Consider the following 19067-nt stretch of genomic DNA (forward strand, 5'->3'; position numbering starts at 1 on the left):
TTTTAATAGAAGCAGAAAAGAAAATATTTTTTATTTTGCTATATCCGTGTATTACTTATCCTTACGAAATATCAGACGAAATAGAACGATTTTAGAAAGGATATAATGAAATTCTTTGATTGGTTTTTCCCAGAGAGAGAGAAATGATCTGACCGATGGGTCCAACAAAAACAAACAATTACACAATTAACAATTCCAATTAAATTAATATTTTTTAATATTTAAAGATTCAAATTGAATATGAATAAAAAATCTAATTTAATAATTTTAATGGTAAGGTAATTTAATTAAATGGATTTAATAGAATAAGAATAGAATTTAATAGTAATAGAATTTTCTAATTTCTAATTAGAATTTCTAATCCGAAAATAATAAATAAACAGAGAGCTCTTGTTCTTATTCGAAACGCCTCGTGATCTTTAACCAATTCTGCGCTTCAATATAATTACCAGGAGTAAGCGCTATAGCCTGTTTCCAATACTCAGCGGCTTGATCGAACCAAGCCTCCGCTATTTCAGAATCCCCCTGTCGAATGGCCTGTTCTCCCCGGTCGGAATAGGCGGGTCAATTCCTTCCCTTAGAACCGTACTTGAGAGTTTCCTACCTCATACGGCTCGGCAGTCAATTCTTTTGGTGTCCCATTTTTTTACCCTACCATATATCCAATTGAATGAGATTTCTCATAGATCCTATCGATTTGTCTCGGGTTAACCAAAAGAGGTTAATTACATGAGTTTCAAACTTTAATTTGGATTAAATTAATAATGAGTTTTATCTTTTCTCCCACCTTCAGAAAAATAAAGCATAGGCGTTTCGGGATTATCGTCCGTTAGATTTTTCTGAAAGGTAACTATCTCGGTTTCATATCATATATAAATTTATATAGAATCCTTGAAAAAGACTTCTTCCTCATAAAAAAGACTTACTGTCTTTGGGATCTGATGCTACACCGCTGCTCAATAACTTAGGGGATCGGCTCTATTACATAAGTTGATTCCTAATTTTTATCTCATATCATGACATAAATAAGCAGTTCTTATTTATTTTTATTGTATCGGCCCAAAACCTCGCTAATTGATCTTTACGGTGCTTCCTCTATCAATTAGATCCTTTATCCATAGAATAAAGTATCTAGGCATATATATTTCTTCATATTTTGACTTCTATGAAGTTTCTTTTTTTTTTTTCTTTTTTTGTTACAGCTGATAAAAATCGTTTTTTGGACGATGCAATATGTAGAAAGCCTATTTTATTTACTAGCGTATTTATTTACTAGCGTATTTGCTCTTTCTTTCCTTTTTTTTTTTATTTCTATAGTGGAGATAGTCGCACGTAATGACAGATCACAGCCATATTATTAAAAGCTTGTGGTAAGAACGGGTTTCGTTCTAGTGCTCGAAAATAATATTCTAAAGCTTTTGTATGTTCTCCGTTACTTGTGTGGATAAGGCCTATGTTATAGAGTATATAACTTCGATCATAGGGATCAATTTCTAGTCGCATAGCTTCATAATAATTCTGTAAGGCTTCCGCATAATTTCCTTCGGATTGAGCCGACATCCGTTACGGTCGTCATTCGATTCAACGAATTCTCCGTTCCAAAACCGTACGTGAGATTTTCACCTCATACGGCTCCTCCTTTATGTGCATAATGAGAATAATCCATGGAATTAAAAAAAAGGTCGAAATATTGTCATTATGAACTGAGCGGGGCTAATGTTTTTACAAGAAATCTCTAGCCAACCCTCTTGCAAAAGATCTTTTCTTACCATCAAGCGTGTTCGTACTAGATAAATAAAGTAAACTCCAACAATTTCTTTGTTCTCAACGCTCCTTAATTTCCAGGAATTAGTCACTTCAACAATCTTCGATGGTTATATGGGTATCCAAAGTACGAACAAGATGGATGTTTGTTGTCCCAACCATTTCTCTTAGTTCCGATCCCGATAAGGAAAGGGAATCCTTTATAACAATAACAAAGTTTTCGTGTTGTTGATTCCTAGATGTAGTGCTTCTTCCTCTATGCCGCCTATTGGTACTAGTGTAGTAGGGTTGACCCACAATACAGACCCATAGGTGTAACCTTTCGCTCAATACTCGAATCAACAATTGAAGCATCTGAGGTTGCATTAATCGGGGATACACGACAGAAGGAATTGCTTTATTTATAAACTTCACCTTCAACAAGCGTAGATTTCTTTTTTTTTTTCAATAGTCTTTTTTTTTTTTTTTCTATTCCGAATCATGTGTCTTTTTCCTAAGACTAAGAGCGGTAAAATAAAAATAAAAAAAAAAATATATATAAAATAATTAAAATATATAAAATAATTATAATTATATAATAATAATCAAATCGCACCATCTCTGTAATAAGTAAATGCCTCTTTTTCTCCTGAAGTTGTCGGAATTATTCGTAATAAGATATTGGCTACGATTGAAAAGGTCTTATCAATAAAATTTCCATTTATCCGCGATCTAGGCATAGGTAGCAATCCATTCTATAACTCTTTTCATTACCCCTTCGTGAGAAAAAAAAAAGGATCTCACAAACAAAGGAAGCGTACAGTACGAAATAACATAAAAGCAGACCCATTCCATAAAAAAAAAAAAAAAAAAGATATAGCCCTCTACTTTACTTCAATTTTTTTGGCAGGAATCAAGAAAAAAAAAAAAAAAGAAATATTTGAATCCTATTTTATTTCATCCAAATTTATTAGTATAAGAATTTATTAGTATAAGAATAAAATATAAAAAGAAAAAAGAATTATTACGATTTCATCGAAGTTGAAGAATCAAAAAATTTATCCTACGGATTAGGATAGATTAGCAAAATTAGAGAAGTTTTGATTAAATTATGATAAAAAGAGGAAAAATAATCGAATAATCGTTCTATGATGAAAATAAAATAACTGCCCTTTTTTGTGTTTTGTGCATAGCAGGTATACAACATATAATCAAATATAAAAATCCCTTAGAGGATTTATGAATTTGTAATAGATTTACAGAGTAAGAGGTTGTTGTTGAGAGATCTAAAACTGGAAAAGAATTTTAGAATTCTTATAGAAATGGGGAATTAGAGTCTAAAGAGAATTATGAACTAAAAATATCCATTAAGCATAGTCTAAAAAAAAAAAACCAATCGATTGATTTGATTCGTTTCAATTCATTGATTTAATCCAGTCCGGTAGAAATATCAGAAAAAAGATGGGAGTGCCTTTTTCGCAAACATGAATAGATATATATGGTATATGTTTATCGTATTATATTATTTATTTTTAACAGCCCCCTCACAAAAAAATTTCTTCGAGTCGGGAGGCTAAAGAAAAAGTGCTGAAAAAAGTGATGAAAAGTTTTCTATTTTTATAGCTAGTTTTCTAGTTAGAATTGATATTGTTCGTACCTCTCGAACAATCTAATATGAATAACTCGCTATTCGCTCGGGTTATCGGCCATAATAATTATGTAGGAGAGATGGCCGAGTGGTTCAAGGCGTAGCATTGGAACTGCTATGTAGACTTTTGTTTACCGAGGGTTCGAATCCCTCTCTTTCCGCACCTTCACCTAATTCGCCAATGTAACTGACTACAATGTATCAAATCAAATAAGAACAGATACTAAAGAGTTAGACCCTTCTTTGATATAGATTCTCTATTCCCAATTTCTTTTTAATACGGAATACGTAAAATAGCGTACAGGGGATGAAAATCTACCTACGGATCTATCATACATGAATAGGAGAAAAATAAAATTTCCGAATCAAATCCCTTACCCTGTCTTCCTTTACTTAACCTTAACTCAGGTGAAAAGGGAGCAGAACCCTTGTTTTGTTATTTTAGTTAGGTTTAAGTCTGACGAGAATAATATTCTACGACAAGCAATTCATTTATTTTCAAACCGACCCATTTCCTATCTATTATTTGATTGACTAATCCTTTATATTGTAATGTGTGAAGGGTCAAATGCTTTGGTAATTCCTCATGGGTGGATGAATCAAGATAATTTTGAATCAGAGTTCTAGATTTTTGTTCATCCCTCGCTGAAATAATATCTCGGGGTTTGCAGCGATAACTTGGTATATCTACTGTACGACCATTAACTAAAATATGTCTATGGTTAACTAATTGGCGGGCTTGAGGAATAGTTGAAGCCATACCTAATCGAAAAAGGATGTTATCCAAACGCATTTCAAGTAATTGTAGTAAAACCTGACCTGTTGACCCTTTTGCTTTTCTGGCAATACGAACGTATTTAAGTAATTGTCGTTCTGTAAGGCCATAATGAAAACGCAATTTTTGTTTTTCTTCTAAACGAATACGATATTGAGATTTTTTACCGGAGCGCGATCGGTTTCTAAGATCGCTTCCGGCTCTAGGACTTTTACTAGTTAGTCCCGGTAAAGCCCCCAGACGGCGTATTTTTTTGAAACGAGGCCCTCGGTAACGCGACATAAAGACTCCTTATTAATTTGAATTTTATTGAAATTTCATAAACCTAAATTAAAACTGAACTAAATGAAGCGAAATCGACTGAAGGATTGTACTACAAATATTAATGAGATGAATTGGATCAATATCCATACTTTTTTGTATTGTATATAATGTATATTGTATATAATGTATACAAAAAATAGAAATTAAAATAAAATATATATAATATATAAATATATTAAATATAAAATATATATTAAATATAAAATATAAAAATTAAAATCTAAAAATTAAACCAAAAAAAGTTTCCTTTTTTTTTTTCTTGATTTATTCTGCAAAGATCTAACTCCTCCAATTTTATTCCTAATTGAAAGTTTCTACGACATAATAAACGGATCGTTGACCTTTGGAAAGAAAAGGGGAAAAAGCTTTTTCAATGTTCTTTGATTTCAAAAAAACATTATCAATCATGTAAAAAAGTAAAAAAGCAAACAAATAGAGAAAGCCGGCTATCGGAATCGAACCGATGACCATCGCATTACAAATGCGATGCTCTAACCTCTGAGCTAAGCGGGCTCAAATAATAGAAATTTTGTATCCATAGGAATTCAGCAAACTATTACGATCTTATCTATTAACTATCTATTAGTTATTCATAATTACTATGAATTATTAATATGAATTATAGACTAGAATTTAGAAAAACTAGAATTTTAAATTTTAAATGCCATATTTATGCCATACATAATTTATGCCATATTTAATATAATCATATTTAATATAATGATATATAATAATATATAATAATATATAATAATGGTAGATTCAATCTAATATTCAATCTAATATTGATAGAATATAATAATTAAGAATAGAATAATATAATTCTATTTGATTATATTTTAATCATTCTATTTGATTATATTTTAATCATATTAAAAATGATATTTTAATTTAATCATATTTTAATTTAATCATATTAATATTTAATAACATTATATTTAATAATATTAAATTATAATAATATTATTATAATTTAATTCTAATTTTATTATAATTATAAAAATTATAAAAATAAATTATAAATATATTTATAATTTTTATAATTATTTATTATTTATCTCTATATTATATATTTTTATTTTATATTTATTTTATTATATGTTATCTTTATTCTATTAGTCTATTCTATTTAGTATTCTATTCTATTTAGTATTATATTCTATTTAGTATTATATATATAATTTAGTATTATATATATATTAGTATAATATTAGTATACTAAGTATAATATTACTATATTTTTTATTTTATATTTTTAGTATTTTTTAGTATATTTTTAGTATATTTTACATTTAAATTATATATAATTTTTTTTTTTTATATAGATATAGATATAGATTTAATTTAATAGATAGATTTAATTTTAATATAGATAGATAGATTTAATATAGATTTAATTTATTTATATTTAATATTTATTTATATTTAATATAGATTTAATATATATTTAATTTATTTATATTTAGTTTAGAATTATAAATAGAGTCTAATAATTAGATAATTATAGTGAAAATATTTTTATGCATTTATATATAATTTATATTTATATATAATTTATATATATATTATCATTATATAAATGATACGTTATAAGTCTAAATAATTAGAATGAAACTTTGTTTTTTAGACTAACTAATTCGAATTATCTTCGAAGTCGAAATAGAAATGAATGGAATAATTAGTTCTAGCTATTATGCTATTATACTAGAAAATAAATAATTAATAATGAATAAATTTTAAAATGAATAAATTTTAATAATGAATAAATTCAATTTTCATTTTTATTTTTATTTTTTTAGTTATCTTATTATGGTTATATAGGATAGTCTAATAAAAGAATAAGAATAAAAATAAAATTAAAGAAAAAAGAAAAGATGCAACCCATAGAAATGAAATCCAGATCATAATGAGAGATGAGAGACTCCTTTCTTTTGTTTTCATTCATAAAGGCGGAAGCTAAGACGAAAAAAAAAAAAAAAATCGACCGTTCGAGTAAATTGCCTGAGAAAACTGAGAGTAAGGGGGGCATATATATGTTATGGAATATCCATCTATATTGAATTGCGAATACAGAAATGATAAAATATTTTCTGATTGGACCAAATAAATACGGGTCTCCGATAGAGACGAAAGAAGATAAACAAACAAGAAATAAAATAGGTAAAGACCCTTCGATATAAGAATCAGTATCTATATCTACTAAATTCAATACTAAATTCAACGGTTTTCGCATAAAAAGAAAGAAAATAAATAAATGAAAGAAAGGGGAAAGGAAGGGAAGGAGAAAGGGGGAAGGAAGTGCATCCTAATGAGATCCTAATCTCAAGACACAAAGGGGATATGGCGAAATTGGTAGACGCTACGGACTTAATTGGATTGGATTGAGCCTTGGTATGGAAACCTACTAAGTGATAACTTTCAAATTCAGAGAAACCCCGGAATGAAAAATGGGCAATCCTGAGCCAAATCCTATTATTTTACGAAAATAAACAAAGGTTCAACAAGCGAGAATAATAAAAAAGGGATAGGTGCAGAGACTCAATGGAAGCTATTCTAACAAATGGGGTTGACTGTTGGTAAAGGAATCCTTATATCGAAACTCCAGAAAGGATGCAAGATATACCTATATAAAATATAAAATAAATAGGTATACTAATGAAAAACCAAAAAAGACGACTCGAACCCGTATTTTTTTTATTTATATGCAAAATCAATTTATATGAAAAATAAAAAGAATTGTTGTGAATCGATTCCAAGTTGAAGAAAGAATCGAATAGAATATTCATTAATCAAATCATTCACTCCATAGTCTGATAAATCTTTTGAAAAACTGATTAATCGGACGAGAATAAAGATAGAGTCCCGTTCTACATGTCAATATCAATACCGACAACAATGAAATTTATAGTAAGAGGAAAATCCGTCGACTTTAAAAATCGTGAGGGTTCAAGTCCCTCTATCCCCAACCCCAAAAAGCCCGTTTGCTATCTATTTATTTTATCCTACCCTTTTTGTTAGTGGTTCAAAGTTCCTTATGTTTCTCATTCATCCTATTCTTTTCCATTTTACAAGCGTATCCTAGCAGAATTTTGTTCTCTTATCACAAGTCTTGTGATATGATATATTGTGATATATATATGATATACGTACAAATCAACACCCTTGAGCAAGGAATACCTATTTGAATGATTCATAATCCATATCATTACTCATACTGAAATTTACAAAGTCTTCCTTTTAAAGATCCAAGAAATTCCCCTTTTAATTTAATACTTTTTCGTTTTTTTTTTTGTTTTCATTTTTAAGTGACATAGACCCAAGTCATCTAGTATTATGAGGATAATGCGTCGGTAATGGTCGGGATAGCTCAGTTGGTAGAGCAGAGGACTGAAAATCCTCGTGTCACCAGTTCAAATCTGGTTCTCGGCGTATGATTAATTTGTATGAGTATCTACTCTACAAATTAATTGATATAGATCGACATAATACATACTTATCTAGCTAGCTATCTGGAAGTAAACCCTCTCTTTATTTATTTTTTTTTTTTTTTTTGTTTCTATTTTTTAGATGAGCAAAGAGTCTATTATAATTATAATGTAGTAAAAAAAATAAATAATGTAGTAAAAGAAAAAAATTTCATTATCTTTCCTCTTCTTTTTTATTTGTTCACGCTGTGGCTCCTCACATTCAAAAAGAATGTTAATACTTCATACATATTTAATTAAAAAAAAAGATTAAAATAGTTGGTTGAAAGGCCCAACCAAAAGTCTGGTCTAGAGGAGTTCAAGGATAGAAATAACCAAGACTCATCTCAGCTACAGTACAAATAGAATCCGATTCCCTTTCATTTATTTATTTGTATTCTCTTTCATATTCCATTTCTTCATTCCTTTCTATGTGACTCTCTAGAGTTCATCTAAGTGATGTGCGCGATACAAAGTTCACGGTATAGAACCCTTGTTGTTCATCCTATTGTCTCGGCTCGTCCGAAATAAAATAAAAAGGTATCTTCAAAAATCGAGAATTTCAATGATGTATTGTCTTTTATTTCTTTTTATTTATTAGCCTATCCATAAGAATACGAATGAAACCTCAATTCCTCCGTTTGAGCTAGAAGAGAATGTACAAATATTCCTTGAATATTTGAAGTTGTAATTAGTTTCTTATCATTCAATGAGCGTCTTGTATTTCATAAAAATTGGGGGCAATGTAATCCTTACGTAAAGGCCACCCTATCCAACTTTCGGGCATTAAGATACGTTTCAGTCGTGGATGATTCTCATAAGAGATTCCCAACATGTCATAAGATTCTCGTTCTTGAAAATCCGCACTTTTCCAAACCCAGAAAACAGACGGAATTCTAGGGTTACTCCTTGGAGCAAATACTTTTATACATACTTCTTCCGGTTGATCTACACCATACTCTATTCTCGTAAGATGATACACACTGGCTAACAGTCCGCCTGGTGCTACATCATAAGCACATTGGGAACGTAGATAATTGTAACCATATACATATAAAATAACAGCAATGGAATGCCAATCCTCGGGCTTTATTTGTAAAGTCTCTATTCCTTGGTAATCGAAGCCCAAAGATCTATGAACTAGCCCGTGTTTGACTAGCCAAACAGACAAACGGCCCTGCATCTTTTTTATCTCTCCCGCAGCACTTTTCTTTTTTATTTGTAATTTGTATAAGATAAGTATTTCACATTTACGATGAAATCGAATTTATGAAGATTAATTCGTTGTTTGTTATTCTGTTTCTGAATCCTACCTAATTCACTAATTCGTGGGAAGATATTGAACTTTTGTAGTTGAAAAATGTTTCAGGAGGAATCTCTGAAGTAGATGGTGGTTGATAGAGTAATCCTTGATTATAATTTCCAGTATGAGTACTGCGTACAAGACAAAACTTGTGATTGGTAGTAAAACACCGATCCCCCTGTTGAGATCTAATTCGATCTTCATAGATTTCGCGAGATATTTTCTTACGAAGTTTTGTTATAGCATCTATAACTGCCTCGGGTTTAGGGGGACAGCCCGGCAAATAGACATCCACAGGAATTAGCTTATCGACTCCCCGAACAGTACTATAAGAATCAGTACTGAACATCCCTCCTGTAATTGTACACGCGCCCATAGCAATAACATATTTAGGTTCGGGCATTTGTTCATATAATCTCACTAAAGAGGGAGCCATTTTCATTGTTACTGTTCCAGCTGTTAAAATTAGGTCCGCTTGTCTAGGACTCGATCTTGGGACCAGCCCATAACGATCAAAGTCGAATCGTGAGCCTATTAATGAAGCAAATTCAATGAAGCAACAACTGGTACCATAAAGAAGCGGCCATAAACTGGAGAGTCTTGACCAATTTGAAAGATCATTTAATGTAGTTGAAATAACTGAGTTTTGGGTTGTTCGATCAAGTAAGGGAAATTCAATGGAATTCATACTCAATGTTATTATTATTTTTACTTTTTTCTTTCTTTTTATTATCTGAATATTCAGGAACTAAGACCATTCCAATGCTCCTTTTCGCCATGCATAAACTGAACCAACAATTAGGATAAGCACGAAAATTAAAGCTTCTATGAATACGGGTACCCCCAATACATCGAAACTCATTGCCCATGGATAAAGAAAAACCGTTTCAACATCAAAAACAACAAAAACTAGAGCAAACATATAATAACGGATTCGAAATTGTAACCAAGCATCGCCCATTGGTTCTATACCCGATTCATAACTAGAAAGTTTTTCTGGACCCTTTCTAATCGGGGCTAAAACTCCAGAAATTAGAAATGCCAAAATAGGAATAGCACTTGATATTATTAGAAATGCCCAGAAAATATCATATTCGTAAAGCAGAAACATAGACGAACTCCTATGAATGTGAAAAATAGACCGGATTAGTCGATTCGACCTGGAATTCATTGTCAAGTCATCCACAACTGTTTGTTTAGTCAAACCAACAATTCAGTTTGATCGAATCGTCTAGTTTCGTTTGTTTGCTGTTGCGTTTTAAGATTTATTGATTGGAATTAATCCTATTTACATTTCACTTATTTCGATTTAATTTCGATATAGTACTAATTTGTATTCGATATAGTACTAATTTGTATAGTAATAGTATAAATAGATATTTATACTATTACATTTATACTATTACATAGATATTTATACTATTACTATATAGTATAGTAGAATACTATACAAATCCAAAACAAGTAAAACTTTTTTGTTTTCACTTCATTTCGTATTTTTCTAAATAAAAGGAATTCTAATATATAACTAATATCTAATATGTATTAGAAATAAAAAAAAAAAAAAAAAACCTTTTCTCTTTTCTATTATCTTATTATCTATTATATATATAGAATATATATAGAATATAGAATAAATTTATATATATATTATATAGTATATTATATAGTTATATATAGAATATAGAATAAATTTATATATAGTTATATATAGAATACATTTTTTATTTTCTATCTATATTTTATAGATATTATATCTTTTTATAGATATTATCTATATATATATTATCTATATATATATATTTAATATATATTATATATATTTATGAGATTCTGTTGAAATGCGCTTTTGTTTTCAGTTTCTGAGCGATCTCCCTGTGAGCGAGCTTATGGGAATGATTTTAACCAAGCAACTGGAAGCGACCAGTTCCAATCAACAAAGAATACAATAATTAGGAAAAAAACTATACAACTTTTTTTATTTGTATTTGGATATTCTTTATTGTTTTAGTTTGCTTTAGTTTTAAGAATATTATTTTCATTTCATTTTTATTAATTTAATAAATATTTTTTTATTAATTTAATAAATATTTTAAATTAATAAAATATAAAAATTAATAAAATATAAAAATTAATAAAATATAAAAATTAATAAAATATAAAATAAAAATATAAAATATAGGGCTATACGGACTCGAACCGTAGACCTTCTCGGTAAAACAGATCGAACTGATTATTATCAAAATGATTCGACCTATTTCAAAGACCCAACATGCATTTTTTTGCATTGGGCTCTTTCATTAACTGATAGAAATATCAGTTAGTCTACCATATATATATTTTTTCTCTTAGAAAAAAAAGGAAGATGGTTCCATGTGCTCTGATTCATTACTGATACAGGAGCACTACCAAAGTGTTTCAAAGAAGGGAAAGTTTATCTTGACGTAGGTCTGCTTCTGGCCTAGATCAACCTAAGTTAAATGAAGTCTCTATCATCCTGATTAAAAAATCAAAGATGAAACTTCATACACCTTAAGATTCATAGGACGAAAAGAGAATTTTTGAGGTCCTTATACTCATTATGCCTAGCATTGAATAGACTGGGTATTCGCCCTATCAATATCTCAAATCAATGATAGGTTCGATTCGGATCCTGCTCCTGCCTAAACGGCACCCGAATCGAACCAAACCATTTGTCAGGCTATTGTTCTCTTGTTTTGTTCCTTCAAAGTAATGGAGTAAGACATCGATTTCTCAAAAGGATCAATTTTTTTTGATTGCATGATAGACTCCCCTGAAAAACATTGGCGCGCGTGTAAACGAGGTGCTCTACCTAACTGAGCTATAGCCCTTGTGTTTGTGATACATATTTTATCATATTATTTAGATAATTTCTTGTCAAGATGAATATTACATGATCCAACATCATAATCATACCTTTTTGGTCGGTTTGATTGGTATTGCTTAGAAGTAATATCGGATTTATAATCCATCGATGTGATAGGTCCCTTTTCTTTCTCTTTATGATTCCTTATGATAATAAATGACCTACTTAACTCAGTGGTTAGAGTATTGCTTTCATACGGCGGGAGTCATTGGTTCAAATCCAATAGTAGGTAGAACTTATTAGATACCATTGATCCCGGTGTCTAATAAGTTTTTCTACCCACCTTCTTTTATTGATTTTCTATCTTTTTCATCCTATTCTATTTCCGTTTTCAATTTTCAAATTTTTCGTTAGATCAAATTTCACTATTTCACTTTTGATTGTATTTGATTCTATTTAATCAGCAGAATAAAAATGGGATGTAGAAACGAAAGTTCTGTTTATACGGAAATTCTTTCGATTAACCAACTAGTTACGAAATCGCGTTGATAGCCTTTACTCGTGTCCTAGCCCATCTGAGAGCTAGATTTGCCTCAATTGTTTGCCTCTTGCCTTCAGCTTTCCTCAAGTTAGCTTCCGCTATTTCAAGAGCTTGCTGAGCTTCTTGTGGATCAATGTCACTACCCTTTTCCGCATCCTTTCCAAAAATAGTGATTTCATTATTGACTATTCTAGCAAAACCACCCATCAGAGCCATCGTTAACCATTGGTCGTTAAGGCGTATTCTCAAAATACCTATATCTACAACTGTGGCAATAGGCGCGTGATTTGGTAATACGCCAATTTGTCCGCTATTAGTAGATAAAATGATTTCTTTCACTTCTGAATCCCAAACAATTCGATTATGGGTGAGTACGCAAAGATTTAAGGTCATTTATTCAATTTGCTCTCCATTTCTAAGTTCGTAGCCTTCGCAGTAGCTTCATCGATGTTACCTACCAAATAAAAGGCCTGTTCAGGAAGACCGTCTAATTCTCCGGAAAGGATCAATTGAAATCCTCTAATTGTTTCTGCTAGGCCAACATATTTCCCCGGGGAACCAGTAAATACTTCCGCTACGAAAAAGGGTTGTGATAAGAAACGCTCAATTTTTCGCGCTCTTGCTACGGTTAAGCGATCCTCTTCGGACACTTCGTCCAACCCCAGGATAGCTATAATGTCCTGAAGTTCTTTGTAACGTTGTAAGGTTTGCTTAACCCTTTGCGCAGTTTCATAATGTTCCTTTCCAACGATTCGAGGTTGGAGCATAGTTGACGTTGAGTCTAAAGGATCTACCGCTGGATAGATACCTTTGGCAGCTAATCCTCTTGATAGTACGGTAGTAGCATCTAAATGCGCAAATGTTGTGGCAGGGGCAGGGTCGGTCAAATCATCCGCGGGTACATAAACTGCTTGAATAGAAGTTATGGATCCCTCCTTGGTAGAAGTAATTCTTTCTTGTAAAGAACCCATTTCGGTACTAAGGGTGGGTTGATAACCCACAGCGGAAGGCATTCTACCCAATAAGGCAGATACTTCGGATCCCGCTTGGACAAAACGGAAGATATTGTCTATAAATAGAAGTACGTTTTGTTTATTAACATCTCGGAAATATTCCGCCATAGTTAGGGCAGTCAACCCAACTCTCATACGAGCTCCTGGCGGTTCATTCATCTGACCGTAGACTAAAGCCACTTTTGATTCCGCAAGATTTTGTTCATTAATTACTCCAGATTCTTTCATTTCCATGTAAAGATCATTTCCTTCACGAGTACGTTCACCTACTCCGCCAAATACGGATACACCCCCATGAGCTTTGGCAATGTTGTTGATCAATTCCATAATGAGTACTGTTTTACCTACCCCAGCTCCCCCAAATAGTCCGATTTTTCCTCCACGACGATAAGGAGCTAAAAGATCGACTACTTTAATTCCTGTTTCAAAAATAGATAATTTTGTATCTAATTGTATGAAAGCGGGCGCAGGTTTATGAATAGGGGATGTTGTGCGAGTATCTACAGGACCTAAATTATCAACGGGCTCCCCAAGCACGTTAAAAATTCGTCCTAGGGTCGCTCCGCCGACTGGAACACTTAGAGGAGCTCCCGTGTTAATCACTTCCATTCCTCTCATTAGACCATCTGTAGCGCTCATAGCTACAGCTCTAACTCGATTGTTTCCTAATAATTGCTGTACCTCACAAGTTACATTAATTTGTTGACCGATGGTATCTCGACCCTTAACTACCAAAGCGTTGTAAATATTAGGCATCTTGCCCGGGGGAAAGGCTACATCCAGTACTGGACCGATGATTTGAGAAATACGTCCCAGATTTTCTTTTTCAAGCGTGGAAACTCCAGGAACAGAAGTAGTAGGATTTATTCTCATAATAAAATAAAGTGAAATATGTCAATTTTTTTTTTCGAAAATTTTCTAATAAAAAAAATCTTCGACAGCAAGTTGATCGGTTAATTCAATAAGAAATGGGGATTAGCACTACGATTTCGTTGGTACCATCCAATTGAATGCAATTCAATTGGATTGTTTCCTTATTCAATGAAGGAATTTTTAAGTTCAACCAACCTATTTGCAAAATATCAAGTGGATAAATAAATAACAATTTTGAGAGAGTCTTTCATTTGTCTATCATTGTCTTTCATTTGTCTATCATTATAGGCAATACCATCCATATTATCTATGGAATTCGAACCCGAACTCTATTTACGATTCCTTATTTCTATCTCATTAGCCCTTATTTCATTTCGTATTTTATTTTAGCATATCGATTTTTTTTTACGTCCAACCTATCCCCCCTTTTTCCATCTATATTCCTTTTTTTTCATTTCATAAACGAATTACGCATATTTTCACATCTAGGATTTACATATACAACATATATTACTGTCAAGAGTGAATTTCTTATTCTTTCTTATTTCTTATTATTGAATTTATATTATTTCTTATTTTATATTATTTCTTATTATCTTATTATCTTATTATTGATTATTATTGACTATTGACTTATTATTGAATTTATATTATTATAGTATTATCTTATTATTGACTATTGACTTATTATTGAATTTATATATTTTATATTTAATTTATATATTTTATATATATATTTTATATTTATAATTCTAATTATAATTATATATTTATAATATTTCTATTTCATTTATTTCATTTTCATTTCGATTCAAAAAAAAAGTAAGGAATTCTAAACTTGAAAAACACGGATTGGGTTGCGCCATACATATGAAAGAATATAGAATATGAAAGAATATAGAATAATGATGTATTTGGCGAATCAAATACCATGGTCTAATAAGGAACCTTTCGGATTAGTTGATAATTTTTTGAAAGATTTCTTCGAAAAGGTTTCATTAACTCCTAATTTATGCCGAGCAGACCTTGTTGTTGCGAAAATTTTCAATTCATGAGTTGTAGGGAGGGGCTTATGTCACCACAAACAGAGACTAAAGCAAGTGTTGGATTCAAAGCTGGTGTTAAAGAGTATAAATTGACTTATTATACTCCTGAATATGAAGTCAAAGATACTGATATCTTGGCAGCCTTCCGAGTAACTCCTCAACCCGGAGTTCCGCCCGAGGAAGCAGGGGCAGCAGTAGCTGCTGAATCTTCTACTGGTACATGGACAACCGTGTGGACCGATGGGCTTACCAGCCTTGATCGTTACAAAGGGCGATGCTACCACATTGAGCCCGTTGCTGGAGAAGAAAATCAATATATATGTTATGTAGCTTACCCCTTAGACCTTTTTGAAGAAGGTTCTGTTACTAACATGTTTACTTCCATTGTGGGTAATGTATTTGGGTTCAAAGCCCTGCGCGCTCTACGTCTAGAGGATCTGCGAATCCCTCCTTCTTATACTAAAACTTTCCAAGGCCCGCCTCATGGCATCCAGGTTGAAAGAGATAAATTGAACAAGTACGGTCGCCCCCTATTAGGATGTACTATTAAACCTAAATTGGGGTTATCCGCTAAGAACTACGGTAGAGCAGTTTATGAATGTCTACGTGGTGGACTTGATTTTACCAAAGATGATGAGAATGTGAACTCCCAACCATTTATGCGTTGGAGAGACCGTTTCTTATTTTGTGCCGAAGCAATTTTTAAAGCACAGGCTGAAACAGGTGAAATCAAAGGGCATTACTTGAATGCTACTGCGGGTACATGTGAAGAAATGATTAAAAGGGCCATATTTGCCAGAGAATTGGGAGCTCCCATCGTAATGCATGACTACTTAACAGGTGGGTTCACTGCAAATACTAGCTTGGCTCATTATTGCCGAGATAATGGTCTACTTCTTCACATCCATCGCGCAATGCACGCAGTTATTGATAGACAGAAGAATCATGGTATGCACTTTCGTGTACTAGCTAAAGCTTTACGTCTGTCTGGTGGAGATCATATTCACGCTGGTACAGTAGTAGGTAAACTTGAAGGAGAAAGGGACATAACTTTGGGCTTTGTTGATTTACTACGTGATGATTTTATTGAAAAAGATCGAAGCCGTGGTATTTATTTCACTCAAGATTGGGTTTCTATACCAGGTGTTCTGCCCGTAGCTTCGGGGGGTATTCACGTTTGGCATATGCCTGCTTTGACCGAGATCTTTGGAGATGATTCCGTACTACAATTCGGTGGAGGAACTTTAGGACACCCTTGGGGAAATGCACCGGGTGCCGTAGCTAATCGAGTAGCTTTAGAAGCATGTGTAAAAGCTCGTAATGAGGGACGTGACCTTGCCCGCCAGGGTAATGAAATTATCCGCGAGGCTGGCAAATGGAGTATGGAACTAGCTGCTGCTTGTGAAGTATGGAAGGAGATCAAATTTGAATTCGAAGCAATGGATACTTTAGATAAATAAAATTTGAATTCGAAGCAATGGATACTTTGTAATCCAGTAATTACTGTTGGTTTGTTGAATTGCAATTAAACTCGGCCCAATCTTTTACTAAAAGGATTGAGCCGATCCTAAAGATTGGTGTATTCTTTTCTATCCTATTCGTTCCGTGTTGGAATAGAAACTTATTGTATTAGTAGACGAGATTTTATTGTATTAGTAGACGATATTTTACGAAAAAGGTTCTTGATAGGAGAAAAATTTCTTTTTTCAATTTTTTCAGTGCGAATTTTACACAACATAGGGAAATCGCTATTTCTAATTGAAAATTTATATTTATAATTGAAAAGAAAAAAGTAAAGTATCATATATCATATATAATGAACTGATACTCCAGGTTCTCACAAACGAGAATCCTTTACTTCAATATTCACTCATTATTAGTTTAATGATTGTATCCATTATGCGTATTCCGATAGGAAATAAATGATTTTTTTTTTTTCATCAAATGACTATTCATCTATTATACTTTACATCTAAATAGAGGCAAGAAAACTCTATGGAAAAATTATGGTTCAATTTTATCTTGTCTAAGGGGGAATTAGAATACAGATGTGGGCTAAGTAAATCAATGGATAGCCTTGGTCCTATTGAAAATACTAGTGTAAACGAAGACCCGGTTAGAAATGATATGGATAAAAACATTCATGGTTGTAGTGACAGCTCTAGTTATTACAGTAAGGTTGATCATTTAGTTGGCGTCAAAGACATTCGGAATTTCATTTCTGATGACACCCGAATTAGGGTTTTAATTAGGGATAGTAATCAGGATAATGATAGTAATCAGGATAATTATTCTCTATATTTTAATAGTGAAAATCAAATTTTTGAGATTGACAATGACGATCCCCACTATGATTTTAACTTGTATGATACTAACTATAGTTGGAATAATCACATTAAGAGTTGTATTAACTCTTATCTTCGTTCTCAAACCTGTATTGATAGTTCCATTTTAAGTGGTAGTGACAATTACAATGATAGTTATATTTATAATTGCATTTGTGGTTACATTTGTGTTGAAGGTGGAAATAGTAGTGAAGACAATGGTTTAACTCTAAAAGAAAGTTGCGCAAATGGTAATGATTTAACTCTAAAAGAAAGTTGCGCAAATGGTAATGATTTAACTCTAAAAGAAAGTTGCGCAAATGGTAATGATTTAACTCTAAAAGAAAGTTGCGCAAATGGTAATGATTTAACTCTAAAAGAAAGTTGCGCAAATGGTAATGATTTAACTCTAAAAGAAAGTTGCGCAAATGGTAATGATTTAACTCTAAAAGAAAGTTGCGCAAATGGTAATGATTTAGAAAGGCCTAAAGATTTCAAGCATTTGTGGGTTCTATGCGAAAATGAAGATTGTTATGGATTAAATTATAAGAAATTTCTTAAGCCAAAAATGAATATTTGTGAATACTGTGGATATCATTTGAAAATGAGTAGTTCAGATAGAATCGAACTTTCGATTGATCCAGGTACTTGGGATCCTATGGATGAAGACATGATCTCTCTGGATCCCATTGAATTTCAGTATGACGAAGATGGTATTGATTATGATCCATTTCAGTCTGACGAAGATGGTATTGATTATGATCCATTTCAGTCTGACGAAGATGGTTCTGACGAAGCTGACGAAGATGGTTCTGACGAAGCTGACGAAGATGGTTCTGACGAAGCTGACGAAGATGGTTCTGACGAAGCTGACGAAGATGGTTCTGACGAAGCTGACGAAGATGGTTCTGACGAAGCTGACGAAGATGGTTCTGACGAAGATGGTATTGATTATGATCCATTTCAGTCTGACCAAGAAGAGCCTTATATGGATGGTATTGATTCTGATCCATTTCAGTATGACGAAGATAAAGTTCAGTATGACGAAGATAAAGTTCAGTATGACAAAGATAAAGTTCAGTTTGACAAAGATAAAGTTCAGTATGACAAAGATAAAGTTCAGTTTAACAAAGATAAAGATGGTATTAATTATGATCCATTTCAGTTTAACAAAGATAAAGATGGT

The 19067-nt window shown here is 32.0% G+C and overlaps 3 non-coding genes across 3 annotated transcripts; 2 read left to right on the forward strand and 1 right to left on the reverse strand.

The window, feature by feature from the left end:
• Positions 1 to 3465: 3465 nt before the first annotated feature.
• On the forward strand, positions 3466 to 3552 carry TRNAS-GGA (transfer RNA serine (anticodon GGA)). Its single transcript has one exon. It is a non-coding gene; the product is annotated as a tRNA-Ser (tRNA).
• Positions 3553 to 4930: 1378 nt separating this feature from the next.
• Positions 4931 to 5003, reverse strand: TRNAT-UGU (transfer RNA threonine (anticodon UGU)). Its single transcript has one exon. It is a non-coding gene; the product is annotated as a tRNA-Thr (tRNA).
• Positions 5004 to 7846: 2843 nt separating this feature from the next.
• Positions 7847 to 7919, forward strand: TRNAF-GAA (transfer RNA phenylalanine (anticodon GAA)). Its single transcript has one exon. It is a non-coding gene; the product is annotated as a tRNA-Phe (tRNA).
• The last annotated feature ends 11148 nt before the right edge of the window (positions 7920 to 19067 follow it).

Source organism: Durio zibethinus, unplaced genomic scaffold (genome assembly GCF_047325235.1).
Source record: "Durio zibethinus cultivar Kanyao isolate XHJ-2024 unplaced genomic scaffold, ASM4732523v1 HiC_scaffold_277, whole genome shotgun sequence".
NCBI classification, from domain to species: domain Eukaryota; kingdom Viridiplantae; phylum Streptophyta; class Magnoliopsida; order Malvales; family Malvaceae; genus Durio; species Durio zibethinus.